Raw genomic sequence first — 10,963 nt, 5'->3', positions numbered from 1 at the left:
AGCCTTCCCCACGCCCTCTCTCTTATTCAACGCCAATCTCCACTTATTTTATGCGACAAAAGCCCTCTCCCAGGTCTCTCCCACGTTCACAAAAGGTTTCCTCTCTTCTTTCTTACATGGAAGGTGGTTTGGATCAAATCAAAAAGGAATAAGTTTGGATTTCGAATTCTATGAGATAGAGTTTTAGAAATCCAAAACTCTTTCAATTTTGCACCGAATTTATCCAAATTTTTTTTGGAATTTTTGTGGCTTTTAGGGTATACATTGTGCACCCTTTGCTAATGATCCATGCATGAAAATATGGAGGAGGTGCTCAAGAGTTGGGCGCCCCTTAACTTGCCATGTTTGGATAAGTCTTGACTAGGTATTTGACCTAGACAAGGACTCTATCATATCTCTCTATATAAAATGAGTTTCTTCATGAAATTTTCGAAGAAGACAGAGATCAGAGAGACCTTTGAGCCATCCAAAAATCAGAGAGAAAGACCTTTGGGTCGTGGAGATATAAAAGACACAAGTTAGGGTGTCTAGAGAGAGAAACGAGAAGAAGAAGAGGGTCTTCTTCTAGGGTTATTTGTTTTCATATCTTTCCTCCCTCCATCTTGAGTTTCCTGAGAGCGTCTCAGATCTAAAACTTCTCCTTTTACTTTCTATCTTTGGAAGAGTCCAAATCAAGAAGAAGGAGGCACCTGATCAACCATCAAAGAAGGATCAGCGCAGTACTAGCATACTGTACTGATTTTCTGAAGCAGGACTTCTGATCGAGATTCGTGGGCTCGTGTGGACGACTCCTAGAGGCCGGATGCGTGTGCGGCTTGCAACATCATCCTCAAGCCCGGATCAGCGAAGTCAGAACGTCTAACCTGCAAGGTAATAGATCTGATCTATTGTTTAATACATACATTAGATGTGGTATAGAAACATATTGATATGATCAACATGTAGTTCATGCTATATTTATATATTTTAATTTCTGATTTAATGCTATGTAATAATCATGTAATAGGATCTTAGATCTAGAGATTCTCTGATTTTAGAAAATAAATTTTGATTTATTTTATTCTTCCGCTGTATGATCTTAAAAAAGTTTCAAGATCTAACCCTGAAACCCTAGATTTGGTTTCTACAAGTTGACCCACTTGAAGGGGTAAAATCCATAGGATGTAAGTGGATCTTCAAAAAGAAGAGGGACACAGATGGAAAGGTAGAGACCTATAAAATTCGTCTGGTTGTCAAGATTACTGTCAGTGTTATGGTATTGACTATGATGAGATATTTTTTTCTATTACAATGCTCAAGTCCATTCGGATCATGCTTGCGATAACAGCACATCTGGACTATGAAATCTGACAATAAATGTGAAAACAGCCTTCCTAAATGGAGAGCTAGAAGAAGAGATATATATGATACAACCTGAAGGTTTCATATTCACAGATAAGTCAAAAGTGTGTAAGCTTCAGAGATCTATTTATGAACTTAAGCAGGCATCTCGGAGTTAGAACATGCATTTTGATAAAGTGATCAGAACGTATAGCTTCATTAAGAATGGAGAGAAACTCTGTATATACAAGTGGGTTAATAACTCGATAATAGTATTTCTTATTTTATATGTGGATGATATTCTTTAATCGAAAATGACATCCCTGCATTACAAGGAATAAAAGTTTGGTTGTCATCTCAGTTCTCTATGAAGGACTTGGGAGAAGCATCCTTCATCCTTGAAATAAAGATTTATAGAAATAGATCTAAAAGGTTGCTTGAATTATCTCAGTCGACATACATTGATACTGTACTGAAAAGGTTCAGCATGAAGAATTTCAAGAAAGACTATCTTCCGATAGGTCAAGGAATTTCTCTCTCGAAGAGTGATTGTCCGACAACTCCTCAAGAGAGAGAGCATATGAGTAGAATTCTATATGCTTCGATAGTGAGATCTATTATGTATGCCATGACATGTATGCGATCGGACGTGACATACTCATTAGGGGTAGTGAGTAGATACCAGTCCGATCTAAATGAGAACCACTGGAAGGTTGTAAAGACCATCCTTAAGTATTTGAGAAATACTAAGGATTAGTGGTTTATCTATGGAGAATCTAACTTAAAACTTATGAAGTTTACAGACTCCAATTTTTAGTCAGATCATGATGACAGCAAGAGCGTATCGGAATATATTTATACCCTGAACGGTGGAGCAATCTGCTGGAAGAGTTCTAAGCAGCACACTATGGCCGACTCTACTTGCGAGGCAGAATATATCACGACATTCGATGCTATGAAGAAAGTTGTGTGGTTACAAAAATTTATCAATGAGCTCGGAGTGGCACCCTTCGTTGATGTCCCCATCTTGTTGTATTGTGACAGCACTGGCGCCATTGCTCAAGCAAAAACCAAAGTCATATCAGCAGACCAAGCACATTTTACATTGCTACCATCTGATCCAAGAAATCATAGATCGAGATGACATCAACCTTCAAAGATCGATGGAAAGGAGAACCTGACCGACCCATTAACTAAAGTCTTTACGGTAAAGGAGTTTGAAGATCATAAAATGAAGATGGATATACGATACTGTACCGATTGGCTTTAGTACAAGTGAGAGTTGTTGAAAAATATGTCTCAAAGTCAATCGTCAGCTTGTTGACGGTTATGTCATTTAATATAATTATATATGAATTAATTAATAAAATATTTATTTGATAATTTTCATCATAAGCTTGTACATTTTCTATATCGAACGTCTATGTTATGATGAAAGTCCTTAGGACTATTTTAAATCGATAAAAGAGAATTTATCGTTTAGTCCTTAAATAAGTTTGCGACCAAATAATATGCTATTACTAGGATGATAGATATATCAAGTGTAGGTCGTTGTGTGCTATATATCATTGGTCGTCCTCTTAACCAAAGAGCGTGAAGACGCTGGTATAGCATACAGAAAAAATATAGGAGTACATTTTACTGAACATGACCAACTCCAAAGTACTCTGCTGTCAAGAGTCACTCCAAAGGATATGGGTATAAGTATCCCTCCGACCTAAGATCATCATGGAGACTTGCAAGCAACTCATTGTGATTTGGTGTCGGACTACCTGAATTTCTAATTTAGGATCAAAAGATTTCTGGGCATAGTCAAGTACTTGTGAAGTTGGTGTGTGAGTCAAGATAGAATTGACCACTCCAAGAGATTGGAGAGAATACTTTGTGTTTCAATTTAGTAAGACCTTGACCAAGGCAATCCTTATGAAGAGTCACAGGATTTATTAGGTTAAGACACATAATGGATGTACTATTAAGAGTTGACAGTTTAAACTCTAAGTCATCCTAGCATCAAGGGTCAAAGGGATGAATTATATGGTAACTATATCCAAATAAGTTCTTGAGTGTTGCTTTGCATACATTCGGCCTATCCGAACATCGAGCACCATTGTTAGATGGTTACTCCGATTGGTACAGAAATCAATTCCTGTGCTACCGGCTTAGGTTCAAACCATAGGGTCATACACATTAGAAGTTTTTCTCTAATCACATAGCTAATCTGAAGAGTCTCAGTAGATGGAGACTCTAGTGAAGAGTCCCACTAGATGGGGACTCTGCTGAAGAGTCCCACTAGACGGAGACTCTAGGGAAGAGTCCCACTAGACTTGGACTCTATCATTAATGGAGGATTAATTAGTGATTAGATCACTAATTAGTTTAATTCGATTGAGCATTAAAGTCTGGATCAAGTTTGATTGAATTGGATTCAATCAGGTCAAGTCTGATTAAGTTATGAGATGACCTAATTAGTAAGGAAAAAATGATCCTGATTTGATCAGATCTATGGCTCAATTAATTTATTGATTTGATTAAATTTAATTGATATTGTAGGAGCCTAATTAGATTAGGTTCATCATGTTTTGTTTGGGTCTAATTGGATAGGGTTTGAAAGAAATCCAATTGGTTAAATCCTAGAGTTCCAAATGAGTGGAACTCTCTCCCTTGCGCCATCCAAATTGTCTCACACCTTTTCTCATCATATAAAAGTAGTTTATGTATGAAAAATTAAAAAAATACTTTTCTTTTATCATCCATTAAGGATAGAAATTGGTTGGTTTTGATTTGAATTCAAAATGGTTTAAATTTCAACTTAAAACCTTATCCATATCCTTCCACACGTTGGCTGTTTTTGAAGGGGCTCGTTGTGTGCGAGAAAAGGAAGTCTTTTCAATGATTTTTTATGTCCAATTTTCTCTGATAAGTCTCTCTTTAAGTCAAATAAGGGTAAAAAAAAGTTGGAGTCAAATTAAAATTCAAAATGATTTTAATTGCAACAAACTCTAGCCCTTATCTTGTCTTATCTGGTTTGTGCGACAACCATAAAAATGTCATAATTTTGTATGCCAAACTAAGAGAGCTTTTCACCGTGAGATATCAGAGAGAAAGAGGGTAGAAAATTTTTCTTTAGGGCATGAGGTTTGGGTGGGTTTCCTTCTTTCTTGATGTGAACAAAAAAGGAGACCGATCCCCTCTCGGGTGGGCGACCTAGAACTGTTCTAAGATTTTGGGTGAGAGAAAAATCAAAGAAAAGATAGTCTTCATAAGATTTTTCTCCACCATCCAGCATCCTCTTTGATCCATCTTCGACATCGAAAAGGTCCAAGACGATCGAAGGAAGAGATCAAATCAGATCTGCCATCAAAAGCTGACTGCACGAGCTAGCATTCCCGCAGAGGGCCAATCGGTCCGAGAACTTTGTGTGGACCATCCGTAGAAGTCGGACGCTTGTGCAGCTGCGAGCAACTAGAGAGAACTTTCAGATCTTGTTCTTAATTATGGAGATCGACTATCCACGTTCAGGTATTGGGTTTGGAACCCTGGAAGTGGTGGATTAGATCTATCACTAATTGCTGTTCTTGTTCAAACGCTTGTAATATTATATTCAGATTTTTATGCATATAAATTCTTGTTATAAATCTATTTATAAGAGTTTTAAGATCAGATCTTATGCATGTATTTATAGATTAAATAGTTTAATCTAATGTTCTTCCGTTGAAAATTTTAAAATGCATGCATGAAACCCCTATCAATTAGCACTTAGAATCTCATTTTTGCTTAAATTTGATGATCAAACTTTCTGAACATTCTCTTCAGTCCATGATTCTATCCCAATACTTTCATATGGCTTAACTACTCATAATTCAACTTTTCAGCATTGTTTGATGCCAAAGGGAAACAAAAACATGCCAAAGAAGGTCATATGATCATGGCATCGGATGATTTTAGTGGTCAATTGTGTCACATGGATAGAGACTAATACAAGAATTTTTTAAGAAAATAGTAGATATAAACTGCAGATGAGGTGGATTTTTAGAATAATATGTATGTAAAATAAAGGGTGTTAGAACGACAGAGAGTTCTAGTCTCATCAGAGATTCAAAATGAAACAAATAAAGTGGAGTCATCTTTGTTTGGCCTACATGGTCACTTTAGCATCACTATTGGCATATGGACTGACATTGTAGCACTAGAATGTATGTGTTTGATAGCACATTATGTTGACAAAGACTAGAACTTATGAAATGAAATTATCAACTTTAGGTTGAATCCAATGGATAAAGAAGAATTTAGTTATAGCTCTTATAATGCTTATCTGATTGGAACATGAAGAAGTTGTTTTCAATGACACTATGCCATACTGGTTGTCAAAAATTGAACTTCTTTACAACTTTAAGATCATGTGAAGAGAAGCGAAAAAATCATGACTTTCCCCAACTACTTTATAAACTGGGTGCATGCATAAGAAAGCTCTTTATTACTGCTGAAAAAAATCATAAATCATTTGGATTAGGATAAGAAAGCTATTTATCACTGTTGAAAAGAATCATAAACAGGAAAACTAGCCTTAACTTGGTTGGCATCCCTCTTCGCTCTCCTGTTGGAAGTGGTCCAAGATTTGAAGGGTTTGGATCCTCTACAGTGCTACTTTTGTAACGCAGGTTCTCATACTATCATAGATAGCTGCCACATCATCTATCTTGCAAACAGGTGGATCTTGTTCCATTTTGGAATACAATAAAGCACCATTAGTGCGATATATAGTACATCACAGTGATGAAGGAGAGCCATCCATTTTTAAGATGGATGACTTGGTAGCCATCGATGTTGGTACAGGGCTCTGCAGAGCAGAAGTCACACCACAGAGGATCCTGGGTTAGTTATGAAACCTGGGATGGCATCTCCACTATATCACCCATAAAGAACTACATAGTACAGTAGTTGAAGCATTGTCCTATAAAGTCTACATTTGCCTAACATAGACAAACTTAGAATATTATAACAACGTGTAGAATTTTATTTGCAAGAAAGCAAAGAAACACATTGAGGTGATGGTATTCCATAATTCTTGCATTTTGACCTAAAAGTAAACCTACTGCTTCAGCCCTGTATGCTGACTTTGGATGCATGAGAAGTTTGGGTTTTCTCCCGCAGAGCCTGGGAGGCAATTAGGCAACTTGAGTGAAAACACCACAGAAATGTGCATGTAACAATTGGAATGGGGTTATATCTTTCGCACGAATCTACCATTGGATCACCCATTGCATAGATCTCAAAGCACACTGAATTATATCATTCATCTATCTGCACAGATCTCAAAGTGAGTAATGGATTTTTCAATTGTAGATTTGCATGAAGGAAGGTGAATCCTTCTTTCATGAGAAAGATATACAACCCTAACGCCAGACTTGCACATAGAATTGAAAAATGAGAAATCATGTAAAAGTAGGGAGTTGATGTCCTGATAATTTTGGAGTTAGATATCATCAAAAAATATGACAAAATTGCACCTTTTCCATTACTAATTGTGCATGGCCAGAATATTCAATAAAGAAACTAGCATTTTTTTCAGAATTGCCAGACAGCAATGGTCATCATGAGCTTTAACCTTGTATACTCTTCCTTCACTATCTAAACTGGTTACATTCAATTTGATATATAAAGGATAAATTGCTGTAGTGGAATTTGTTATGTCTTATCAAATTCTTAGCAGAAGATTGTTATGAAATACATACATGCATTTGCTTGTTAATAGGATGTCACATGTAGATATAGGTCAACAAAAGATGTAGCATCAGGCATATTTTTCGTTCTGTATCAGCCTTGCTTGTCTTACTTTCAGTGGCCATAGTTGTGAGTTGGGACATGCTTCAAGATTTGTTGTCAAAGAATGATACCTAAGGGAATTGGCTTCTAAACCTAATGAACTCAAATTAAAGACCACTTTTTTTCCAAAATAAAATGTAATGCCTTGCACGGTTTCTGTTCATCAATAAATTAAAGAGAATGTAACCATCTGCTCCTAACTGCTAATCTCCCAACTGCTAATCTCTGAACAGGGATGCCAAATCATTCAAACACATAGGGATGCCAAATCAGGGATCGGACGACCAATACCTGAGGAAAATGATCAGGGATGATGGCGGCGACGACGACGACGGTGATGACGACGAGCGAAGACGGGAAGACCGGCGATGGCGATAGCAATGAGCGAAAATGGAAAGATCGGCGACGGCAATGGGGGAAGAAGATGAAGGCTCTGTCTTTTCTAAGGGCGGTGAGAAGAGGCGAACGGCGGTCCTGAGAAGCTGCGAACGGCCGTGGTGGCGAACGGCAGTCTATGAGAGGAGGCGAACGGCCACAACGTGCGTTGCTAGGATGAGAGACGGTGGCGTTGGGAGAAAAGATGATGCTGTGGTGGCGAATGGCGGTGGTGGCGCACGGCAGTCAGTGAGAGGAGGGGGGCGGCATGATATGATATGTACATAGTTAAGCTCAATCCAGTGACAAGCAGGTGGCCGTTATTCGAATTGAAAGTAAGGGGACGTATCGTAATAATATGCAAAATACAAGGTTGACACTATGATAATTTAAAATATAAGAGGGATATTTGCAATTGCACGAAGATTTTTTTTTAAAATTTTTAAGCCTCCAATTTATATTATGTGTTCTGGAGCCGCATTATATCTCTTATCCTTGAGCTCCTTCTCGATGGCCCGTTTCCCAAGTTCCATTGGGTCCCCTGTCTTTTAATATCCCAGGGATATTTGCAATTGCATGAAGATTTTTTTTATTTTTAGAGTTGGAATTCAGAAAGTCCGTTCGCATATGCGAACAGGATTTTTTACCATCAGATCATCTGTGAATTCCATCAAAATCCAAATATCAGGAATGATCTGATGGTGAATGTTCGCACATGCGAAGATGCTCTCCGTAGACAAACCCTTATTTTTAAGCCTCCAATTTTTAGCTGCATTATATCTCTTATCCGCAAGCTCCTCGATGGCCCGTTTCTCAAGTTCCATCGAGTCCACGGTCTTTCCAAATCGCAAAGATGCAGCATTCGGACTCACACCTCAAACCTGCATAACAAAAAATCTGATAGTGACGGCAGATAATGCAAATCATATCTAGCTTTAACAAAATCGGTGAAATTGCTGAACCTATGCCGTAGTAGCGGCACAGGTAAAAAAAAAAAATTGGACTACACTACAAGAACAAGAAAACCCAAGACAAAAATTAAAAGAAAAATCAAATGAATGTATCTCAAAAAAAAAAAAAAAGAAAGGAAAAAGAGAAAGAGAAGTCAAATCCATGGAACCCAAACATGAGCAATCTGCAGTGTAATGCTTGAATTCATTCATTGAAATGCCTATTCAAGTTTGAACAGATCAAATCTTAACCGTTACCCACGTGGGCTAGCTTCTGCCCAAAATAATAACAATATTTATTTAAAGGCATAGTGCTTTCATCATCGCATCGGTAAAATAAATAGAAAGAAGTGTTGTGAGGGTGCAGTCAAGCAGCCATTATAATTATAATTAGGGATGAGCAAAAATTGAATCCGAACCAATCAAATCGGTGAAACTGAATCAAACTGTTGGTTTGATTTGGTTTAAAATTTTATTCGATTTAATTTGATTGATTTTTAACATATAAAAAATAAATTTAGATTGGTTCTGATTTGTCAGTAAATAAAATTATTCTCAAATCAAATCGGACCGATTTTAATAAAACGAGGTTATTTTGATTAGGATGTTATTTATATTGGAGTATTAATGTATTAGAAAATAATTTTAAATTTATGATATTGTTTATCAATTTGGTTTTGTTTTGATTAACCTTAAATCCCAAGTAACTTACTGGATTGTATATTTTTGTTGTAATGTGTTGGAGATCTTTATCTTAATTCTTGATGATGATGTTTATTTAAAAATTTTATTTTGTTGAGTGATAATATCTTATGTCAATTTAAATCATTTTACTTGATAAATTTTTTTGATGATACTCTTATATAAAAAGAAAACAAACCTTCATGAATCACTATTCACTATATATATATATATATATATATATTGGTAAACTAAATCAAATCAGGCCGTTTAAACCATGTTGATTTGATTTTAATATCTTTTATTGGTTTGATTTAATTTTTAAAAATATCAAACTATTTAGAATTGATTTGACTTAGATTTGAGCGTGAAATCGGTCTAAATCGGACTATGCTCACCCCTAACTATAATAGGGATAATCAGGATGAATGGCCATGTGGTTGCGGCTCCGAACGGCTAACGGCAAACGCACGCTCTCATTCCTTATGAAAACTCCAACATATAACCAAACTATAAATACATACCAATTCTATTTTTCAAGTAAATAAGTACATGCACATTCAGGATCATACCAAAGCAAAATCAAGTATTCCAAGCTAAGCAATTGCCATAGTGCTAGTAATGCTAGTACTCTTAGACCTTTGTCTCGCAACCCCGCGCCGATTAATCGGAGCATGCTATGCTAATGGATATTTGCAAGGCCAGACTGGCCATTGCAACATGAGAACAACTCTGACTGTTGTGAGGCTGGGAAGAAGTACACTCAATACCATTGCTCCCCTCCAATCATCGGCAATGCACATGTAACCATGACCATCAATAGTTTTGCCAAGGGTGGTAATGATGGAGGCCCATCTGAGTGTGACAATAGGTACCATAGTGATGATGAAATGGTGGTAGCACTATCTATTGGTTGGTACAATGGAGGAAGCCGTTGCCTGGAAAACATTAGAATCAATGCTAACGGGAAGTCTGTCCTAGCCAAAGCGGTCGGTGAGTGTGATTCTGTTAATGGTTGTGATGCTGACCACGACTTCCAACCACCTTGTCCTCACAATATTGTTGATGCTTCTCTGGCGGTCTGGAAGGCATTGGACATACCAAAGTCATGAGTAGGGGACTGTGGCATCACATGGTTTGATAAATGATCAACTTAAGACAAAGGGCTGTGTTTGAATACAACTGTTAAGTTATATATAACTACAATATTCTCCGTTCAAGCTTGAATATGTATGCCATGCTAGCTCTTGTTTCCATTAATCTGTCAGTTTGTCGAATTCCTCTCCCCCCGTTCTCTCTCTCTGGACTTATGAGGTCTTGCTAAGCAAGATGGAGGTGAATGCTCGAACATAAGTAGTGGACTGAAGACCTTTGCTGCTTGCCATTCCTATTGGTTTCTTGTTTTTGTTTTGTTCTTTTTTTTTTTTGGGATAAATTGGATCAACTAAATGAAACGAGTATAAATATATCCGTGGGAATCAGCAAACAAAACATCTAATAATGAAACGGGAAGATGTGTCCTAGAATTCTATAGTATTGATTCTATATGATTAGTCACAGAAGATGCCATCCGATTCAATGTACTGTTGACTTCTCTGTATACATGAGTTATTGATTTCTTGTTTAATGTTAAACTTAGTTTCATTGTTTTCCCTTCCTAATATTTTTGCATTCATCAATCTTCTTGCTGATATTACACTATAAACTCCGAGAAATGTGAACAAAATATTGCTAGCACAAACAATGTGATGGTGTTAGTAATGATAGGGGCAGCATGGCAAAGGCCATGATGTAGTAGTATGGCAATTTTATCT

At 37.0% G+C, this 10,963-nt stretch overlaps 1 pseudogene; it reads left to right on the top strand.

Moving 5' to 3' along the window:
• The first annotated feature begins 9,770 nt into the window (after positions 1-9,770).
• On the top strand, positions 9,771-10,297 carry LOC105061145 (kiwellin-1-like; annotated as a pseudogene).
• The last annotated feature ends 666 nt before the right edge of the window (positions 10,298-10,963 follow it).

Source organism: Elaeis guineensis, chromosome 11, assembly GCF_000442705.2.
Source record: "Elaeis guineensis isolate ETL-2024a chromosome 11, EG11, whole genome shotgun sequence".
NCBI classification, from domain to species: Eukaryota; Viridiplantae; Streptophyta; class Magnoliopsida; order Arecales; family Arecaceae; genus Elaeis; species Elaeis guineensis.
Note: the sequence above shows the minus strand (reverse complement) of the source record. Positions and strands in the feature narration are given on the sequence as shown.